At 42.2% G+C, this 23,574-nt stretch overlaps 1 long non-coding RNA gene and 1 pseudogene across 1 annotated transcript; both read left to right on the plus strand.

The window, feature by feature from the left end:
* The first annotated feature begins 15,399 nt into the window (after positions 1-15,399).
* LOC144286158 (uncharacterized) lies at positions 15,400-19,636 on the plus strand. The gene is made up of 3 exons (XR_013354238.1): positions 15,400-15,560; positions 18,110-18,210; positions 19,447-19,636. It is a non-coding gene; the product is annotated as an uncharacterized LOC144286158 (long non-coding RNA).
* Positions 19,637-20,971: 1,335 nt separating this feature from the next.
* Positions 20,972-22,970, plus strand: LOC144285440 (heat shock cognate 71 kDa protein pseudogene; annotated as a pseudogene).
* The last annotated feature ends 604 nt before the right edge of the window (positions 22,971-23,574 follow it).

Here is a 23,574-nt window from a genome sequence, read left to right on the forward strand (position 1 = left end):
TTACCTAATACCCTTTTGACAGTCATTTCATTTGCTTTACATTTTCTGCTATTGTGTAGATCGCTGTAATGAATGTGATTTTATATTTTTGTGCACCTGTGGAAATGGTTCCTTGAGAATAAATTCCTAGGAGAGAAATTATAAGGTCAAAAGTTATGAATATTTGTTTTCATAAATTCCCTCTTCCTTCCTACCATCTTCTTCCTTCCTTTTTCCGCTACTCCTTCATCCTCATTAACTCAAAGAAAAACTTTCCCCTTTGCTATGGGATGAGAATGCATACCATGTCCTGCACATTCTCTGTACTCAGATCTCTGAACCCTGCTCTTATGTGTGAAGGGACACATCTGAAATTTTGAAAACCTTCCTAAGAAAGAAAGAAAGAAAGAAAGAAAGAAAGAAAGAAAGAAAGAAAGAAAGAAAACCTTCCTTCTTGGTCAGAGTCCACTGTTGTCTCATTTGAAACTCATTGCTGAGTCCTGGCCTAGTATTCCAGGTGGCTGTGTCCTCCCCATGAAGTGGAGGCTGCCTTTGACTCAATGAGTGTGTGGGGCAGCCAGAAACTGGGAAGAATCAGAAAAAAAGAGATACATCCTTCTGCATGTGGCTGTCCAATTTTCCCAGCACCATTTATTGAAGAGACTGTCTTTCTTCCAGTGGATAGTCTTTCCTCCTTTATCAAATATTAGTTGACCATAAAGTTCAGGGTCTACTTCAGGGTTCTCTATTCTGTTCCATTGATCTATGTGTCTGTTTTTGTGCCAGTACCACACTGTCTTGATGACCACAACTTTGTAGTACAACCTGAAATCTGGCATTGTGATGCCCCCAGCTATGGTTTTCTTTTTTAAAATTCCCCTGGCTATTTGGGGTCTTTTCTGATTCCACACAAATCTTAAAATAATTTGTCCTAACTCTCTGAAGAAAGTCCATGGTATTTTGATAGGGATTGCATTAAACATGTAAATTGCCCTGGGTAACATTGACATTTTCACAGTATTAATTCTGCCAATCCATGAGCACGGAATATTTTTCCATCTCTTTGTGTCTTCCTCAATTTCTTTCAGAAGTGTTCTATAGTTTTTAGGGTATAGGTCCTTTACCTCTTTGGTGTATAGAAATGCCATTGATTTCTGGGCATTGATTTTGTATCCTGCCACACTGCCAAATTGCTGTATGAGTTCTAGCAATCTTGGGGTGGAGGCTTTTGGGTTTTCTATGTAGAGTATCATGTCATCGGCGAAGAGGGAGAGTTTGACTTCTTCTTTGCCAATTTGAATGCCTTTAATGTCTACAATAGCCAAACTGTGGAAGGAGCCTCAGTGTCCATCAAAAGACAAATGGATAAAGAAGATGTGGTCTATATATACAATGGAATATTACTCAGCCATTAGAAACGACAAATACCCAGCATTTGCTTCAACGTGGAGGGACCTGGAGGGAATTATGCTGAGTGAAGTGAGTCAGGCAGAAGGACAAACATTATATGATCTCATTCATTCGGGGAATATAAAAAATAGTGAAAGGGAATAAAGGGGAAAGGAGAGAAAATGAGTGGGAAATATCAGAGAGGGTGACAAACCATGAGAGACACCTAACTCTGGGAAACAAAAAAGGGGTGGTGGAAAGGGAGGTGGGTGGGGGGTGGGGGTGACTGGGTGATGGGCACTGAGGGGGACACTTGATGGGATGAGCACTGGGTGATATGCTATATGTTGGCAAGTTGAACTCCAGTAAAAAATATGTTAAAAAATTATTAAATTGAATACATTTCTTCATTTAGTTGACTTACTTTATTCTATGCCACCAAATGGAATACACCATGTCGCCTCAATAGATCACCTTCTAGTGGACATTCCAGGAGGGGGGTGTTGCTTTGTTGTTCTGTTTATTGCTGCTATTCTAAGCGATGCCTCAGTGATCATTCTTGCTAAATCTTTTTTTTTTAAGATTCTATTTATTTATTCATGAGAGACACACACACACACACACAGAGAGAGAGAGAGAGAGAGAGAGAGAGAGAGGCAGAGACACAGGCAGAGGGAAAAACAGGCTCCATGCAGGAAGCATGATGTGGGACTCGATCCCAGGACTCCAGGATCACCATTCTTGCTAAATCTTGTGACCCTCCTTATTATGTCCACGTGAAGAAACTGCAGCTCCTCAGATTTAAGCGGTCTACAAATCACACTGGTGGCTGGGAACACAGACAATGAATGAGTTAGGATGTATTCCAGGTCTGTGCTTGGCCGAGTGGGAAGCACGGGGCTCTGGAACCTTCCCATCCCACCTTCACCACTCACCCATGTGGGGCTCAGGTCAAGTTACTTCATCTTGGATTCTTTGTCTGCAAAATGGGGTGAAGCCTATCTCTGAGGGGTGTGGTGAGGACCACAGGAGCTAAGGTAATAATGTATTTGGCCCCAACCCTCGCCCATAATTTGTAAGGAAAATGACCTGTAGGGAAAAGAAGGAGGTAACAGAAAACATTGTAACATCACATGGGATTTTGACTTGATTTCAAAATGTTGTCCTGACACTTAGGAAGTGCATTTAATTTATATAATCCTTCATTTTCTTATCTCTGAGCCCCAGAAAATTATATCTCAGTGACTGCATTTCATGAGGATTAAATGAAACCTGTGAGTATATGTGGAATAAGCATCCAGCGAAGCATAAGTACTCAGGAAACAAGTGACTGCCAGGGTGTGGGCTGCTCTGTAGCAGAACTCAGGGGAGCTAGGGTGAGCAGAATGAGTCTAAGGGTCCTCTCCTCCCCGCCACTTCCCCCCTAAATAAGGAAATTTAATTCATGTCGCCCAGGAGAAGGAAATGAAACAAAAATTGGGAAAGGAGCAGATGTGACTCTCAGGTGACACAGTGTTTGTTTGATATGGCTCAGCCTCAACTGTCAAATTACTGTATTTGATTTGTGTAAGAAACTCCCCATTCCAAACCAGAAAACTATCCTGGAGAAGAAACAGACTCTTCAGGAAGCCAGTGTTTGTCCACTGGCTCAGCTGACAGGATGGTGACAGAGATGATCTCTTTCCTTCTGGAAATCATACAGGAGATGAGCTCATTCACCGAATGTTCTTGCAGACCAGAGAATAAATCATGTAAGTTATACCATCCTGTAGACAGGAACCCGGAGCAGGCAGTCTAGGGCCTGAACTCCCCTCCTGTCAGGCCTGATCCTGGCCTGAGGCCTTACAGCCAGGCTCACTGAAGCAAAGCTTGCCCCCACATTAGCCTGGTTTCCCAAAGCCACGGATACCGGTGTCTCAGCTGGTGGACAGAGTCAAGGATGTTGCCTCCCCCTACAGGTGGCCGGGGTTTGGCGCAGCTTCCCTTTCTCATGTTTTTCTACTGGAGCACAAAGCAGAGTTGGCCCCACTCCGAATCCCCTTGGAAGGCTTTGGTTGCATATTCTCTTTAGTTTGTCTTGCTCTTTGATGGGCACCCTATTCCCATCTCCCTGGCCACCTTTCTGCACAATTCTCTACATAGTGCATCAGAACATTTTGAGAAGTCCTTTGGCAAGCTGCACCCCACGGCCCCCAGTTTACCCTCAACCAGTGCCCCAGACCAAACCTTTGGTCCCTCTGAATGATTTTCTTTCTTGTTCAATATGATTTCTTAATCTGTGAGCCATTAATAATTAAGGTCTTGATCCTGATATATATGACTCTAAAGCACAAGTTGCAAACTCGGCCAAGCCACTTAGATGGGAGGAGATACTGCTTTGAACCTAAAGGATGCTGGTTACAATGGCCACTCAGGCCCCTCAAGCATGCCATTGGCCTCGCTGCCAGAGAAGGGACTAGGCTGTGCTTCTGCTGTGGCCAGGATGACGGAGGGATCTCGTCCTAGATCTGGTGACTTTAATACCTTCGTCACAGTCCTTGATTTTACAGCTTCAATGATACAAGGTGGCTTTTGCTCAAATTAGCCTTTGATCAAGTACTCCTCTGCCATTCTAAGTATGTGGTGCATTTTCTCACTGACCCCAAGAAAGGGAAGAGAAGGCAATGAAGTTTGCCATGTGTCAGACTTCAGACACTGGAAAGACCTGGTGTTGGCTCCTGCCACTACATCTGGAATGGTGTCACAAACAGCAAGAGATCTCAGGAGGCACCAGGGCTCAGGGGGCTGAGCAGCAGCACTGTCTCCTTGGTGACAGAGGCCCTAACTGGGAACCACACTGGGTATCATGCCACCCTACGACACCCAGGAGGGAAGAAGCCACCTTTGTAGATGCAAAGGTGGGAGTCATGAAGGCATCAGATGCCTGGGAGGTCAGGGATGATATGATTCCTCAACTGTTTATGAGTTTCTGCCTTGAAGGCTCACTGGTCACCTCCCTGCAAAAAAGCCCAGTTGTTATGCCTCCCAAAAGACACTCAGATGTATATGGTCCCAGCAGAACCAATCCGAGCTGAATCCATATGGGTGTGTGTCGTGTGTCTTCTCCTTCTGTTTTCCTGCTGATCAACAGCATTGGCCAAAAAGCTGAAGCTTATTTCTCTGAATTTTCCTCATTTTTAAATTTTTGTGTTTTTTTCTTTATTAAAGTTACACTTTTCTTGCAAGAGCTAAACCAAAAGGGATAACTCTCCCTACACTCTTACCCTCTTGAAATAATCGCCATTAGTAGCTGGGTGAACATTATTTCAATTTCTTCTATAAATATGCCGATTTAGACTTATTTTCACATTATGTCCTATTTCACATCATATTACATTATGTACTATATACTGTTTATAAGCAGGCCTGCTTCCAGATATCTGCGTCTGAGTTGCCTTTGTATTCACTGGGTCTTTTCTGATGTCAGGAGCCTACGTGGCTCTCTGCCAAGGCAACCAGGAGTGTGAGGGCTGGAGAACAGTCTATCAGGAGGGGATATGGTCCAATCTACTTCTCAGCTCTGCCTGGATCCCCAAGCCCCACGTAACCCAGGGAGACTTGCTTAGCTCCGCCCACACTTCTCTTTCTTGGGTGGTTAATCCCCATGGTCTCTGCTTTCAGGTTTGTCATTCCTGAGGGATTAGCATGACATGGCACTGTGTATCTCTACTTTTTGAGCACAGAAACCTCTTCTTTTACTTCATTATACAAGTAATGCATGCCCATATAGAAATACTACTAATAAAAAAGAAATTATCCATCATCCTACCACCTGGACAACCATGTTAACATTTAAATAAAAGTTTCCATAATTCACAAATGTGTACACACGCACACACTTTTGCAGATTTCACAATGCATAGAGGTTTATTTGTGGTTACTGTGCTAAGCACTGGAAGGATAATTAAGGAGAGGTCTGTGTCCTTAAAGATCTTATAGTAATAGAAACATATAAACAAGCCAACAAAAATCTAGGAAATGAACATGTATTTATGATTTTCACAAATGTGATGTCATCCCTAATCAATAAATCATCCCTAATCAATAAATACAGTTCTACCATATGTTTTAAATGGCTTTATTGTGTTAGTATATAGGTATGCCTTATTTTCCACACCTTGTCCTGCTACACTTAGAAATTCTGTCATTTGGGGCTAAAGTTCTGTAACAAGTACAAGACAAATGTCCTTGAGTGAAATAATATTTCTTTTTTTTTTTAAAGATTTTATTTATTCATGAGAGACACAGAGAGAAAGGCAGAGACACAGGCAGAGGGAGAAACAGGCTCCCTGCAAGGAGCCTGATGCAGGACTCCATTCCAGGACCCCGGGATCAAGCCTGGAGCCAAAGGCAGACACTTTACCGCTGAGCCACCCAGGCGTCCTGAAATCATATTTCTTTAGGAGAAATTCCTAAAAGTGGCATTGCCAAACGTCCAATTGAAAGTTTTGATGTATGTTGTAAATGCCTTCATTAGGCATTTACACCCCACATATTTGTAACTTAGTAGACAAATGTCTGCTAACATTTTATGTGTGTATTTAGGTATGTTATTGATGTTTTTCTGTTTATATTTGTAAAAACACGGAGAAAATTCTGGAAGGAGTAGAATCAGAAACAGTGGATACCTCCTGGGAAGTGGACTTGGTGGGTTCGGGAAAGGGAGACTGACTTTTTACTTTATATAGTTGAGTGTTTTTTGTCTTTTAAAAATGAAAATATATTATGAATATTGGCCCACCAGTAACTTTCCACAGCACTGACCCCAGTGCACTGGTAGGAAGCAGCTGCTTCCCTGGGCAGCATCATGTGCCATTTAGACCTCAGCAACATTGCAAGCCACCGTCAGGTGAGATGGTACTACTGTTAAAACCCAACCCTACAGGTCCCCTCTTAATCTCTCAAAGTTAATATGAATAAATATTATATATTATAATAGTGCAAACTATGCAGATATCTATATATTTTGAATTGAACAAAAGTTTAAACAAATAACAGCCCTCCCCTGCTCTCCTGCCAGGCTTGACAGTTCTCATTTTCTGGTGGTAGGTCTCTGTGTGGAATAGTGCCAAGGACACTGGGACTGTGGGGTTGACTGGCCATGTGTCAGTAGCCGATGCAGCCACGTCTGTGTGCCAGTCCAAGACAATGGTAAGAGCAACACATCCTGTTTGCATACCTTAGACTGACTGGAGGCCTAGTCCTGCCCAGACAATGGCTTCAGGCCCAACATGTGCGTGCACACAATAACACACACACACACACACACACACACACACACACACACACAAGTTGGCTGCAAGGGGGCCAGTGTTACCTCTGTGAAAATTAGAAACGATGTCCCTTCTCCCAGGTCTAGAAGACTATGAAGACAGATAAATAAAATCTTGCTTAGAAGTAATTGTAAACCTTGAAAAACCTGGAAGTAGTCTTAAAACAAAAATGAAAAATCAGTAAGTTACCAAATTATTCCTCAGCAAGGGCCAGAAGGAACATGGGTATGAACAAGTTAGCCTATATCTCACACCCAAACAGAGGTCTGTTCAATCACTCCACCAATCTTCATACCTGCCCAGGCTGATTCTTGCCTGCTGTGGCTGGAAGTTGCTATTTTACCAGAGACACATGTAGCCTGAACATCACCTCATGCTGGAGTCCTCCGAGCAGGGCACTAGGAACCGAAAGCCAGCACACCCCACAGTGAATGATCTCAGGAACCAGTAGGATGGATGGTCCAGTGACTAGTCTGGAGAATAATGCCCAAGGCAGTGATAACTGAATTGCTCTTCTAGTCACCATTCCAGTGCTCCACAGAGATTGGAAAGAATAGCCTCTTAGCTTTGGGGGTTTAACACCCAACTGGGGATAAGACATGCATTTAGAGAAGGAAAATATTTTATATAATATATCAGGTGTTAGATTTTTTTCTCTAAGTTATTTCCTTATCCTTACAAATAGCCCCAGGAGTGAATAATCTGAGCCTCTAATCCTTGAAGAAACCTGCTGAGACTAATTGCCAAGGATGTAGTAGATTATTATTAGGATGTAGTAGAGCCTGCTTTTAGATCCAGATCCTGGTGGCTCCAAAACACCCTCTTTTTTTCCTATACTTCCTCCAGAAATTATAATTAGGATGTGTATTATCTGGCAACCAGCCAATTTGAAAGCATGTATACTCCTTACTCTCCCGTAAAGGGAAGCACTGATAGTATCGGGGCCTTAGGAATAGAACTGGAGGGTTTCTTAACATGGTTAGTGACTTGTTATGGGATCTTGATTAACATTTGGGAGACCGAGAGTTTGAAAGACCTGGACCGATTATGCAGTCTCTCTGTACCAAGTTAATTAAATAGTCCCTAAAATAGAGGCTATGGGTCTTGGGTCCTCCTAAAACTTTGAGAGATTAAGAGGGGACCTGTAGGGTTGGGTTTTAACAGTAGTACCATCTCACCTGACGGTGGCTTGCAATGTTGCTGAGGTCTAAATGGCACATGATGCTGCCCAGGGAAGCAGCTGCTTCCTACCAGTGCACTGGGGTCGGTGCTGTGGAAAGTTACTGGCGGGCCAGAAATCTGTGCATATTTCAAATAGGTCCAAATCTAAAATATGTATCATCCTACCCCTTTTCTCTTTTTCATTGAGCTTCACTTTCTCAGTTTCATGAAATCCCAGGGCTCACAAATATTCCCTCTACTATGCCAATACAATGCATGATAGTATAGCCCCAAAGTCCTCGAGCCCCACCCCCATCCCACCACAGCCTGTAGGAAGAAATAAAGTTACATCTAAATGACAGCATGGGCTGATACTCCTTAAATGCAGTAAGAATGTAGTATTTCATAACAGCTGTACCACCACCATTATTCACAAAATATCAATAGTGACTTCAAGAAATTAGAAATCTCAAAAAGTGGCCAGCCTCTCTGTTTAGCAGTGCAGTGTGGATGGGGAGAGAGGAGCTGGGGGCAGGAAAGGCTGGACAGGAGAAAGAGATCAAACTGGTTTGTCAAAAGGGATGTGACTGATTAGAATTCACATTACATTAATTAGTTATTACAACAAATAAACTCCCAAGACTTATGGGCTTACTTCAACTGAGGTTTACTCCCTTATGGTGTGAAATCTAAAATGTGTATTCTTGAACAACATACAGCTTTTTTCTGAGTGGTAATTTGGGGACCAAGCACCTTCCATCTTGATTCACCAATCTCAATACTTGGCTTCCAAGATCATTTGTCTATGTGCTCAGGCTAGCAAGTGGAAGAAAGGAATGCAGGGTTGCGCATGGTAGGAAGGGAGGGGAAGTTGGGCACCTCACCCGAGAGGTAGTGCATATCACTTCTGTTCACATTCTGTTGCCTAGAACTCAATCACATGGCCATAGCTAACTGTGGGGGAAGGTGGGAACTGTAATGTACTGTTCTCAAGAAGAAGACATGAGTCTACCTGCTGCTCCTGTGGAGGTTGGCCTTCCTGACTGTGGCCAAGGCTGCATAGTACTTAGACATTCCACAGAGCCATCCTTATAAGAAGAATGTTCTTCCAAACAGTTTTTCAAAAGGAAAAACAAAAATGTCTACATAAAAGCTGGATCAACATTTCTGAGAAGCTGTAATAAAAGAAGGCTTGAGGATTCTATGTAAGGTGGAAGGAGGGAAAAAGTTGTTATACTCAGATATGGGGTTTTTCCTGCACGTGAACATGGTAGGAGGCGTTTTTACCTAAGGGAATCTCTACTTGTTAGCATTTCAGATAGCGTGACCAGATGAGGAATTCTAAATAATTCTGTGAAGACTGGGGGAGAAGTAGAGAGGTTCCCTGTTCATAGACCAGGCTCTGAGCCCTGCAATATTAATTTTTGGATCTAACATCTGGTGAATAGCTATGTGTAAGGAAAAGGCATAACTGTGTGTGGAGGAGAAAGCTTAGGATTTAGATCAAGAGGACCTGAGTAATTAGGAAGTTACTGGAGAGGGCCTTCTCTTCATATGTAATGGCAATAATTGTGGAGAGTACTTTTATTTTTTATTTAATTATTTTTATTTTTTTTTTTTACTTTTTGTTTTTAAAGGGGAGATAGAATGCATATATATAGTAGTTTAAAGATAAATTTATATATACTATTTAAAATAGATATCTATAATATCCAATTTGTATATGTGTATGTTTGTAAAATCTGGCATACAGAGGTGCTCAGTAAGTACCTATTCCCTTTCAGTCCACTCTCTTTCCTTCTGCCATTCACAGTGGCCTCTCTTCTAGGGCACCTGGCTGGCTCTTGTGGAAGAGTTTGCCACCCTTGATCTTAGGGTCATGTGTTCAAGTACCACGTGGGGTGTAGAGATTACTTAAACAAATAAAACTTAGAATAAAAGTGGCCTCTGTTCTTTAACAGTCTTGATTATTAGGTGGAAACTATTTTACTTGGGCTCAGAGAGCTTGTTTGAAGATACACCATTACTCAATATTAAACATGGATCTGTATAATCCTGAAAGGTCAGCTGCCCACATCAGGGCTTAAGCTTCCAAATACCTGTATCTTGACTCAGGTTCCACACCCTGGCCCATCTCAGTGGGAGGAAGGGTAAGGACATCAGCCTCTCTCTGCCCATCTGCATTGTCATCAAAGGAGACTCCACATAGCAATATGGCATGAGGGTGTCCTCTTTCTTGCAGCCCTCCCCACTCTCAGCATAGAGCTTCAGGGTCTGCCCTCCAAACTTGCAAGGTGATTGGCAAATCCAATCAGCCACTGCTCGCCAATGCGAGAACAAGGAAATGGATAGAAGGATGCGGGTACAAAGATGAGCAGGAGGGGAAGGGAGTGGGGAAGGCAGGGGCACAAGGCATTGTATGGGAAGAGGAAGCCCAGGGTGGCATCTCAAGTGCCACCTCCATCTCTACTCACATGCTGTCCTCTTTTCCAGAGCTCCTTTGCAAGGGGCCTCTTCTGCTCCTGCATTCACTGGTATTCACCCCGGCATCTTGCTGCCCACATAGCAATGCTCAAGAGCACTGGTAATATAGAATTCACTTCATTTAAAGAAGCATACACCTGTGTCTGTGTAAAGGAGAAGTGCTCACGTCCATGGGGTTTCAAAAGGGGGTTGGGAGGGTACTTGTGAGCTTCCTGCTCTAGCAACAGCTCTTAGCAATGAGGAGCCTTTCATCCCACAAAGATGGAATGACTTAACCAAGGTCACACAATCTGAGGTGTAAACCTAAGTACATTTAGTTATAAGCAAGAATTCCTTTTTAGAAGTGCCTGGGTGGCTCCATTGGTTAAGGGGCTATCTTCAGCTCAGGTCAGGATCTCAAGGTCCTGGAATGGAGCCTCCTGTCCAGCTCACTGCTCAGCAGGAAGTCTGCTTCTCCCTCTCCTGTTGCCCCTCCCCCACCACTTGTGTGGTCACACTCTCTTTCTTAAATAAATAGATAAAATCTTAAAAATAAAAGAACTTCTTTTTAAATAACACTGACACTGATTCTGAAAATAGCTATAATTATAAGGTGCTTGCTGTCTTCCAGATATGGTGCTGAATTATAAACATAATTCTCATTGAATTCTCATCCCAACACTGTGGGGCAGGTACTATTCTTATGCTCGCTTTACAGGGGAGGAAACAGAGCCTCCCAAGGGTTCAGTAACTTGTCCCTGGTCACATAGCTACTGAGTGGGAGTCAGGATATAACCCCTGAGCTCAGACTCTTGCCTGCTACATGATCTAGATTTGACACAGCACAAAGAGGACACATGTTTAGCATTCTTCTGAGGATCAGATGTTATCCTCTCCAGGTCACCTCCACCTTGGTCTCACGCTCTAATTGAAGAGCTCAGGGAGCAGCAGAGCTGGTATTTGGAGCAGGTGAATGTTCACTAGGCATTGCTGATAATGAGCTCCTTGTCCTGCAAAGGCTCTTATCTGGAGCAAGGACTCTTTGGATGGGGACAGTACCTTCTAAGGTACTATGCTCTTTACCACTTTGAGGAGAAATGATATAAGATTATGACTTAATTGACCCTCATTAGGCAAAACTTGGTCACATGCTACGTTTCCTGACCTTCAGATGGGAATCATGAGCCCACATACAGTTGTTGAATGGATAGTAATATCAGTTAAGTCTTGCAGTCTCTTCATGGTTCAGATTATAATTTCCAGCAGCATAAAATATGGACAGGTTCTGATTCCCCTTTCTTTTGTGATATTTCCTTAATGAGCTGGTACATTTTTGCATGGGCTGTCTATAAGTGCCCTGCTATTGGGAATAGAAAGCCGTACATTCCTTTTCTTTCTTTCTTCCTTTCTTCTTCCTTTCTTCCTTCCTTCCTTCCTTCCTTTCTTCCTTTCTTTCTTTCTTTCTTTCTTTCTTTCTTTCTTTCTTTCTTTCTTTCTTTCTTCTTTCTTTCTTTCTATGCTGTCTATTCATGAGAGACAGAAAGACAAAGACATAGGCAGAGGGAGAAAAAGGATCCTTGTGGGGAGCCTGATGCAGGACTCAGTCCTAGGACCCTGGGATCACAACCCAAGCAGAAGGGAGATGCTCAACCACTGAGCCACCCAGGCACCCCCATGCATTCCCCTTCATAGAAATTAATTATAATGGTAGCTGCCAGTTTTGAGGACTGTGCCAGAAGTAGATATATGTACATATATGTTTATTTAATTTGCCCACCAAGCCAATGAGGTAGGAATTATAGTGCCTGCTTTACAGATGAGGAAGTGAGGCTCAGAAAGGGAAATTAATTTTCCCAAGGTGTTATAGCTACCAAGTAGTGGAGCCAGAGGCAAACTGGATCTGTTGCACCCTGGAGTCCTCACATTTATGCATTGGGCTATACTCGTATCAGCCTTAGTGAACAGCCAGAAATAAGGATCATATTGCTGTTCCTCAACTCTCTTAAAATCAAAGTTACAGTTTTAGGTGGATGAGTCCTACCTTTAACCTGACTGGGCATCAGAATCCACTGTAGCAAAGCAGTTGTGCTCTGCTAATGAAACCTTAGCACCAGGCCTATTGCCATGTCTTCAAAACCCATTTACCTGTGTCCCACAGAGAAGTCAAAGTTATTTTCTAGGAACTTGGACCTGGCCTGACAGTAATGTGTACCGGTTAAGAGCAGTCTTTGGCGTTTGATCTTAGTTCTGCTGTATTATTTTGGGTATGTTACTAAACCTCTGTGATTTCATTTTCTCACCTGTAAAAGGGAAGTAATAGTGCTCGTCTGTATTGGAAACCATATGGGGTATCTTCCTAATTACAATGGCTCCCTCAATTGTCCCCCCTGAACACACACACATAGGGCCCTCAGGAACTTTGTTTGTATCATCAACAATCTGACCATCAAATTCTCTCCTGCAGCATTCTAAATGTGGGATTGAAAATATCTAGTACTTTTTGGATTGACTTTAAACTTAGGGTTCCAAAGTGGTCACATTTCCTCCAATATATGGCTTGAGAAGCAGGAAGAATCATGGGTGGGGAACCCTTTGAAGGTTGCTGATTTTTTTGGGGGGGGGTGGCAGATTGGGAGCACAATCAAGTTTAAATGCAAACGTCACTCCCCTTGATAGGCCTGGGGGACATTTGCTCAAAATTTGCTTATATAAACAGATTATTTTCTTCGTTTCATACTAGCATGTGTGCTGTTGAATGTTTACCTCTCCCTTTGTAAGAGTAAGTCCACCTTGTTCATACCACATCTCCAGCATTTATACAGGGTGTGATACAGAGTAAGAGATCAATAAGGCTTTTTCCAAAAAACGTTAAAGCAATTTTTTCATTCACTAATATTAATATTTTCCCACGAACACACCCAGGAAATGACCACATGGAAGGATTCAAATGAAAGTTTATCAAGCTGCAATACCATGTCTGTCCTGCTATTAGTGCCTTTATGGGGCTTCCATTCGGGCAATGAAAAGGTGCACAATGGATGCTATTCAGACCCATTCTCAACCCCATGCACCAAAACCCCTTCCACTCTCCCACTCTTCTCTCTCCCAACCTTTAGTAAAAACTCCCATTCATTTCTCATTGTCTCTACTATGTGTTCATTTAATGATTATTGAGCAAAGTAAATGCTTATCACTGAGCACAGAAGACAAAATATACATAGGATGACTCCCTCATCCTAGCCATCAGGATATTCACAGAAGAGATGTGTAAAAATAATAATAATTAATTGTAATGTAGTGTGCTAAGTGCTATGATCAGACAAGTATAAAGTTACCCCTCCCAGGGTTGAGGAGGGTTTTAGCAGTGATGTTTGCGCTAAGCCTGGCAAGACGTGGCAGGAAAAGAAAGGGAAAAGGTGTTCCAAGTTCAAAGAACAGAGTATGATGTACTGGCAAGGGGCAGCAACCAGAGTGCCAGGGTGAAGAGGAAGGAAGGAGGCAGGGAAGCCAGCTAGGGCTGCATTGCCAAGGCCCTATTCAGCTCTGAGTAACCCAAAGGACAAACAAAGCATGTGCTTAGGGCACTGGCAAAACAAGGCACCCAAAGTAAAATCAGGGAAAAAAGGACATCTAAAAGGAAACAGGCTTAATTTCAACATACTTTTGAGTTTCATTGAAATTTCAAAATTATTTCAAAATATTTTTTATTTCAAATTTAAGCATTTTTTAAAAATTGGAATTGCACATGGAGAACATCATTATAGTTTTTTCAGTGTTTAGGACCTCTTAAATGTTTCTCTCTGGCTCTGACTCTGTTATAGAAATTGGACACCAACCAACTTCAGCTTTGGGATAGGCAGGATTGAGTTGAGGCAGTTGGCAAAATTGCTTTGTGAATAACCTGTAACTGTATTTCTTAACCTACATGGGGTTACTAGCAGTTTATGATGTCAGTTCTTTGCCCAAAGGACCTCTCACTGGTGTCATTTCAGGAACTGTGACAGAGGAAGCATGATAGGGAGGGTCTCTTTCTGTAGCCCTAGAATTAAAAACCAGGGCCCCAGGTAAAATGTCAAGGACTCTACTTGAAGTGATGGGGATTGAAAAGAAGTCAACCCTCTCCCTAGAGCTATAAGAATCTGCAAACTAATCCTGCCATTCCCAAGCAGCCAGTCATCCTTATACGACATCAAATAAGACATCTTATGGGACACAATATTCATGGTCAGAAGTTACATGTGCCTCTGCCCCTACTGCCACTGGGGAGGGAAGGAGGGCGTATTCCTCCAAATAAACCAAGGGGAGTATAGGTTTCAGAAAATCACTTATGTAGCTTAAGAACACTTACAAGAAGGGGGAAATGAAATCTCACTCCCAGATGGTTGGTTGCTGTAGCTACCCTGCCCTTCCTCCCTTCTACCCGAGTGCTGCCTGATGAGAGACATCTTGTATGTTGAGAGTTAGGGTTCTCATAAAAGAAGGTGGACAAGATAAAATGAAATCCTATGTCAAGAAAAGGACATATATAGGCAAAGACAACCACAGCTGCCTAAATCAGACCAACCCAGAAAACTAACGGGGCCTCATTCCCACTAGCCGGTGACCTAGGAGCATCCCTGCCGGTTCTCCTCACTCTCTGTCCTCAATACCAGAGACTCTAGGTCCCAGAGCCGGGGGTGGGGGGGGGGGGCGGAGGGGGGGGAGAAGTGAAATAGGGGGCTGCACCCTTGCCAATATCCAGTTCTTAATTGTAAATTCTATAAGGGTGTATTCCGTGCCTAGCATGTGCCTGGCCCAGAGGAGACATTTACTTGTGTTGAAAAAGGAATGAGTGGATAAAGTACATGATAAGAGTCAGTGGTCACCCTCACCCACTGCACCCCTTTCTCTGTCACTCACAGCTTTCCTGCTTTAGGAGACTCTTACTCATCTGCCAGAGAAGGGTGTTCCTTTGGCTCAGAGACTATCTTGGGCAACAATGAGGCCTTACTCAGGAGACCTACTGGTGTGAGTTCTTCAGAAGTAGTTTCTGGGCAGGGCTTAGGTTCTCATCCCTAGTCCCACCCCTGGCCTTGTGTTCCGGCTCAGTGGGTGGAGGAGCATAAATTTCAGCTGTTCTCAGTCTTGCTGCCTTTTTACCGAAGACTTCCGACAGCAACATGAAGTTGGGGGGATTCCTCCTTCTGGTGATGCTTCTCACCCTCAGCTCAGAGGTACAGGAGCTCCAGGCTGCGGTGAGACCATTGAGACTTCTAGGTGAGTCTGGGCAGAAGGCAAGATACTTGAGTCCAGGAGCCACCTTGACTGCTGTACCTCTCTCCTTCTGTCTCCATTATTCCCCCTCCTTTTCTTGGCTGGTTCCTGTGTCTGGACTCTTCCCTTTTGCTCCCCCATCAGCCACCTGCCATCTTCCCCAGTGTCTCTTTCCCCCCTGGATTTCTTGGTCTCTTGCTACAAATAGATCAGATCACTAAAGAACACATTTTCTTAATCATGTTAAATGTGAATCATCTCATTCTACACTTTTCCCTTTACTACCAACATTCTCAAGGGAGCAGTCTTAACTCTCTGCCCTTACTACTCCACAACTCATTCCTTCACCTCTTGAAGACTGAGTGTCACCATTCCTGTCCCCAGCAATCTCCAGGAATTTCACTCCCAAGATCTGCTGGCAAATCTGCAAATCTCTTGGCTCTCCGCAGCAGTGAAAATCTGTAACTCCCTCAATCCTTAAACTTTCTTCTCTCCTGGATTATCTTCACTGTAGCCCCCTTCTTCTCCCTAAAGATTCTTGGATTCAACTCTTAACTCCTCTCTCTCCCTTGCTGTCCTCCCCCCACTTTAAACCAGTTGTCAAATACCATCCGTTCTTTGAAATTGTTTCTTGCGTGTGCTCCTTCCTCTCCATTCCCCATTGCCACACAGCAAGTCCGGCCCTGACTACCCCATGCTTGGGCCAACACAGTAGTTTCCTGATAGCACTTCCTGGTCCTTGATTGCTTCTCAGGTTTGCTTGCTCACTGAATCCTGGTCCATTCTGTGTCCTCACACCAGAATAGTCTTCTTAAGTGAACTGCAGACATATCCCTCCCTTGGCCTACCAAATGAAACCCAAACTCCTCAGGTCCTCAAGATCTGGCCCTGGTAACTTTATGTCCTGCCTCCTTTTCCTGCCTGACTTCCAACTGCCCCCTTATCCTTATCCCACCTTGCATTTATTTGCCAGTCCTCCTGGATTCCTTGTATTTTAGACAGAGGAATGAGGAGATGAGGCACCAGGGTGCCATATTTAAGGAGGTGGTCACTCTCAGGGTTGTACAAATGCTTCCTTAAACTAGGTGCCTTGCACACATCTTCCCACTCCAGGCCCTGTTACATTTCCCCTTGTGAACTTTTTCTAGTAATTCTTTTCTCTTCTACAAGACTCTACCACCACTACCCACCTCAATTCTGCCTTAAAAAGATTCCTATACTTCAAGACTCACCTTTTCTGGTTTATCTAATTGGAAGTAATGTCCTCTCTCTTCTGAGCCCCTTTTCCTTTGCATGAAACCTCTCAGGACACTTGTCACATACTGCCTTGTTTTTAATATTTTGAATACAAGTCTTCTCTCCATTGTTAGATTCTAAGCTGCTCTACTTTATATCTTTATATTTTCTGAATAACTTAGCTCTATGCTGTGTGCATAGTAAGAAATGAACAGATTTAATGAATGACCAAACTATTATGAGTGAGGACAAAATCTGCAATCTTTTCACCAATACATAACAACAGAGAATAAAAGCATGGAGGTGTTGTATTGACTTTCTCTGAGGTCTGCAAGTATATTGTAGACATTCCACCAGGCCCCCTTCTTACAGTCTTACACTGCTGGTCATCACAGCATTCTTTTCCTTCTGAGCCTGGACAAGGTATCCCAGCCTTCTCAACGTAGCATCGGATAGTCATCTCTACTGATCAGAGTTGACACTGGAGAATGAATTTCATTTTCCCTGCTGGATCCAAGAGCTCCATTTTACAAATGAGGAAACAAAAACCCAGAGAAGTCCAGACACAAAATCAGGTAGAGAAACTCCTGATATTGGTTGAGTAGAAGCAAAAGCACAAGCACAACAGAAGCACAGCATACGTTTGTCCAGAGCTCTGCATACATTTAACTAGAAGCTCTTGTGGAGTCTTAACCAGCTTCTTGGACCTACTTCACTGGTTCTTAAAGACTATCTTTGAGGCTCTGGGAACCTGGGGGGCTTCCACTCAGGTCAGGAATGACTCCTTGAAATTGGGAGATGTGCTCTTCATGTTAGGGTCTATTTCATCATGTGGGACAGCAGAGGGAACTTGGCCTCAGGCCAGGCAGGTCACGATTTAATTCCACTTCTGTAACTACTAATAGGGGGATTCACCTCGGTGCACCCCAGATGCCACAACTGTAAGTCAGATTCATCCTGCAGGGTGACTGCAGGGCACTCTTGACGACATTTGGTGAATATGTTTCCTGTCTTCTGTCCCTTTTCCTGCAGAGGAGTGAAGTAAGGACATATGAATGGGCTTCTTTACACTTCTCCTCTGCAAACACAGTTATTCTCTTCTTTAAAATAGGCCTTCCTTTATTGTGAGAATGTGAATGCATTGTTTTTACCTAAAATCTAGAAGATGTTAATGAGTATTGTTCTGTGAGTAATCATTTACAAATTCCCTTATTTACTGAACTAAAAGACAAAAGTGGAACTGGTTCTTTCAATCAGTCCTCTCTGATAACTGTGCTTAAAGCAGGGTCATTTTCAGCTGGTCTGTTCTGACATAGGAACCTGCGTTGAGCTCTGCACAAATGACGAGGATTGTGATCTAGGAGAGCACTGTGTCAGCAATGGGTGTGGCCACATCTGTGCTCCAGCCTAAGGACAGGTAAAAACATCAGGCCCTTCCCTTCTTCCTCAAACCTCATCCAAGCTAGATAGGTTGGCTGTGATGGGACTTTCCAGAAGTGGGTGGGACAGAAGCCTGTCTCTGTGCCCTCTCCCTCTTATACCTTTCCCAAGAAAAGGAAGTATCTGTCACTGGATGGTGGCTTCCAAACCTTTAAAATAATTTCATTACCCAGTATATCCAGGACAGAACTCAGACTATTTATTTGAACAAAAAGAATATAAAAATCAGTCACATTATCCCCTACTCCCAAATGATGTCTGCTTAATACTTTGGTGCATATTTTATTTTTTAATTTTTTAAAAGATTTTATTTATTTATTCATGAGAGACACAGAGAAAGGCAGAGACACAGGCAGAGGGAGAAGCAAGCTCCCTGCAGGGAGCCTGATGTGGGACTCGATCCCATGATTCCAGGATCATGCCCTGGGCGGAAGGCAGACGCTCAACCGCTGAGCCAACCCAGGCGTCCCTGGTGCATATTTTAAACACACATGCAAATATATAATACATAAATTGAAATGAGATAATCTTGTGTCTATTTTGATTTCTTAATTATTTCACTTAGAAATAGTTGGTGAACGATCTTTAACACCAATCTTCTATACCATCACCTTTAACAGCCTTATAGAATTCCATCATATATGCTCATATACTTAGTAATCTCCACTAATACACATTTAATATGTTTATTGTTTATGTTATTAACATGGTTATAATGAATACTAAATTGATATACATGCCCTTAGTAATTTCCTTGGGATAAATTCCAAGAATTATAATTTATGACCAAAGACTATGTTCATTTTAAGCCTCTGATGCACACTGCCAGATGGACCTAGGAGAATCCCTCTTCTGTAGAAATATTTCAGGATTTTCACATGATAGTTTCTTTATTTTCAGTAGCCATCCAATGAAAAAAAATGCACAATGAAAAGTTATCATGATTCAGTCTTGATTATAAATTAAATTGTATTTATTAACTAATGTAATATTAACACAAGAGAATCAACATAAACTTTAAGTTACCCATTTGTGTTTAGAAGGTACTATCTATCCAATCCATCCACAACATTTGGGATGCTTTTGGCCTTGCTGGCTCTTTGTAGGTGCTTATTGATTCCAAGAACTGGGAACTGTCACCTCAATTGCCTTCTGTAATTTCAGGTCCCCAAAACAGCAGGTCTCATGTATAATTTTTTGGTCCATTTTTCAGATGAAGATTTATCTTAAGGCTCATCCTTCTCTAATAATTTCTCATCGCTTCCTATCTTCAAAGATATGACCAGAACTCCTTGACCAGGAAGACAGTTGAAAATGGGGGCGTGTGTGTGGAGATTACAAGAGATGTGTTGGGGAAAGGAAAAAGAGTCATTTCTTTTAATAAATCATCATTGTTAAAAGCACCCACACTGCTTGCATTGTTATTTGATTAAGGGTGATGATAAAGTAGAGGACAGAGTGGGAGACAGATGACATTTATCAAACACTTGGTATGCAACTGTGTTATATTCTCCACAAGCATCAACTAATTTATCCTTACAACTACCTTGTGACTATGCTTTTCATCAATGCCATTTTACATATAAGGATGCTGGGGCTTGGAGAGATTAAATAATTTGTTCAAAGTTATATGGTAGATAAGTTTCAGGGCCTTACCTCTAATCCTGTGTCAAACTCCAGGGCCTATGCATTATAGCGTCGTAGTTAGGAGCTCTGACTCTGAATTTCAAACTCAGATCCACTACACAATTGTGTGACTTTCAGCAAGTGTCCTAACCTTTCTGTGCTTCAGTTTTCTGATCTGTATAACAATATATACCTCATAGAACTACAAGGACAAAAGAAGTTAGTTCATGTAAAGTACTTGGCATAGTGCCTGATACAGAAAACATTCAATAATGTTAACTACAATTGTTATGGTTATTATCACATAGTTGGGCTGATGGCCTTAGTGCTAATTTTATAGGACTCTAGAACAGAAGTCTAGGAAAATCCTCCTTCCTAGCCTATCCTAGTTCAGCTGGATCCTGAAAGCCAGCCCCTCTCTTCTGGTTTTCCCCATTATAAAACATGGGTGGTAAAGATAGAGATGCAGTAAAACAATGGGGCACCTGCACCCCAATGTTTATAGCAGCAATGTCCACAATAGCCAAACTGTGGAAAGAACTTCGGTATCCATTGAAAGATGAATGGATAAAGAAGATGTTATATATATATATATAGATGTTATTGTGTTATATATATAACATTTATATGTTATACATATTATGTTATATATGTAACATTTTATATATATATATATATATATATATATATATATATATATATACACACACACACACACACAATGGAATATTACTCAGCCATTAGAAACGACAAATACCCATCATTTGCTTCGACGTGGATGGAACTGGAGGGTATTATGCTGAGTGAAGTAAGTCAATTGGAGAAGGACAAACATTATATGATCTCATTCATTTGGGGAATATAAAAAATAGTGAAAGGGAATAAAGGGGAAAGGAGAGAAAATGAGTGGGAAATATCAGTGAGGGTGACAGAACATGAGAGACACCTAACTCTGGGAAATGAACAAGGGATAGTGGAAAGGGAGGTGGGCGGGGAGGTGGGGTGACTGGGTGACGGGCACTGAAGGGGGAACTTGACAGGATGAGCACTGGGTGTTATGCTATATGTTGGCAAATTGAACTCCAATAAAAAAATATACAAAAAAAAAACCCATGGGAGGTAAAAATAGACTTACAATTTCTTGTCTATGTTCTTCACAATAACAACTGGCCTGGGTTGTAGTCTGAATTTGGCCAATTTACTGCCTGTGTGGCCCTTGACAAACCATATTTTCTTTCTTTAAGACATCTAAACTTTTCTTATCTGTAAAAAGGGGGAAATAACAGTATCTATCTGATTTGGAAGCTAAGATTTATAGAACCCAATAGTTTACAAAGTATTTTCACAAAGATCCCATTTGATTTCCACATCAACCAACAGATGAGAAATAGGAGGCTCTGAATAAATGGTGAATTTATTCATTCTTCTTGCAAGTATTGGGAGGTGTCTACCATGACTCAAGTGCTGTGCTAGCATTGGGGATACAATAGGAACCAGATAGACAATTTGTATGCCTTCACAAATTTCACACTCTAGAGGAAGAAACAGATAATATAATAATAAAGAAGATAACTATACATTATGGTAAATTTTCTCAAGGAAATAAACAAAGATGAGAATTAGAAGGGGAAGGAGGTAAAGCCTACTTCAGTTAAAATAATCCCGACTCTAATGAGGTGATTAAAATAGTCTTGACAGAGTTCCAAAACATGAAAGAGGTGATATTCCAGAATAAGGCTCCAAATCACCTTATGTGCAGAATTTATAAAAGGAAATTGGCCGTGAACATGCTTAACATCTTTAAAGCCCCAAGGTCACTGTAGGATTAAAAAATATTGAGAATGAGGAGGAGTCAGCAAAAACAAGAGGGCAGTCCGTCGTCTTTGTACTGCTTGCGAACGTGCTAAGCACGTACACTTTCTTCCAGCACCCAGGCCAGTATTGAGATTGGTTCTCTGTATGAAGGAAACAACTTCTTTACCTCAATTACTCGTGCCCAGTTTGAAGAATTAAATGCTGACCTATTCCATGGCACCCTGGACCCTGTAGAGAAAGCTCTTCAGGATGCCAAGCTGGACAAGTCTCAGATCCATGATATTTTCCTGGTGGGTGATTCTACCCATATCCCCAAGATTCAGAAACTTCTGCAAGATTTCTTCAATGGAAAGGAACTGAATAAGAGTATCAACCCTGATGAGGCTGTTGCTTATGGTGCAGCTGTCCAGGCAGCCATTCTTTCTGGTGACAAATCTGAAAATGTTCAAGACTTGCTGCTATTGGATGTCACCCCACTTTCTCTTGGCATTGAAACTGCTGGAGGAGTCATGATTGTGCTCATCAAGCACAATATTACCATTCCTACCAGACACAAACCTTTACTACCTACTCTGACAACCAGCCTGGTGTGCTTATTCAGGTCTATGAAAGTGAGCATGCTATGACCAAGGATAATAACCTACTTGGCAAGTTTGAATTCACAGGCATACCTCCTGCCCCTGTGGCATTCCTCAGATTGAAGTCACTTTTGATATTGATGCTAATGGTATCCTCAATGTGTCTGCTGTGCATAAGAGCACAGGAAAAGAGAACAAGATTACCATCACTAATGACAAGGGCCACTTGAGCAAGGAGGACATTGAGCGCATGGTCCAGGAAGCTGAGAAGTACAAAGCTGAAGATGAGAAGCAGTGAGACGAGGTGTCTTTCAAGAATTCACTTGAGTCTTATGCATTCAACATGAAAGCAACTATTGAAGATGAAAAACTTCAGGGCAAAATCAATGACGAAGATAAACAGAAGATTCTTGACAAGTGCAATGAAATCATCAACTGGCTTGATAAGAACCAGACTGCAGAGAAGGAAGAATTTGAACATCAGCAGAAAGAGCTGGAGAAAGTCTGCAACCCCATCATTACGAAGCTATATCAGAGTGCAGGAGGCATGCCGGAAGGAATGCCTGGAGGCTTTCCTGGTGGTGGAGCTCCTTTCTCTGGTGGTGCCTCCTCTGGGCCTACTACCATTGAAGAAGTTGAATAAGTCAACCTGATGACCGGTCTAGCATTGTTCCACACATTTGAAGGACCCAAATTTGTAGCAAATTCCATGGCAGTTTTAAAGTCAAGCTTCTATAGTAAATATACTGGGCATTCTTGATATGTGAATATGGAATATTGCACAGAGAAAGGAAATAAACATTGCACTTTATAAGCACTGTATTGTTAAGTGGAAAATGCAATGTCTAAATAAAACTGCATTTAAAATTGGCACCAAAAGAGAGAGAGAGAGAGAGAGAAAATGAGGAGGAGTTAGGATGTGTAAGGAGATTTTTTTGGAAGAACTTTCGCCAAGGTTTAAGTTCCACAGTTTAGGAGTGGCTATCTTTTAAATATGAGCCAATGAAGAGGGGCTCTCAGGGCTTCCCCCTAGAGCTTGATAAATGTTTTCTTCAGTTGGTGTCACTAAAGGGTAGGAATGTTCATTTCTTTGTCTGCCATCTGCAAGGGTATATTCCATCAGAACTCAACAGAATGGTATCGTTATACTTACAATATCTGGGTCATTTAGTCCTGAGTAACAGTATATGTGGGCTATCCACGTTACAAACTAAGATGAGCCACACTGAACCCAGATCTTTCCACAGTCTACGTCACATCACCTCCACTGTGGTAATGACACAGGTCTCACATCCTTCTAACACAATGTGTTGGAAATATCT

The sequence above is a fragment of the Canis aureus genome, chromosome 16 (assembly GCF_053574225.1).
Source record: "Canis aureus isolate CA01 chromosome 16, VMU_Caureus_v.1.0, whole genome shotgun sequence".
Taxonomy (NCBI): Eukaryota; Metazoa; Chordata; class Mammalia; order Carnivora; family Canidae; genus Canis; species Canis aureus.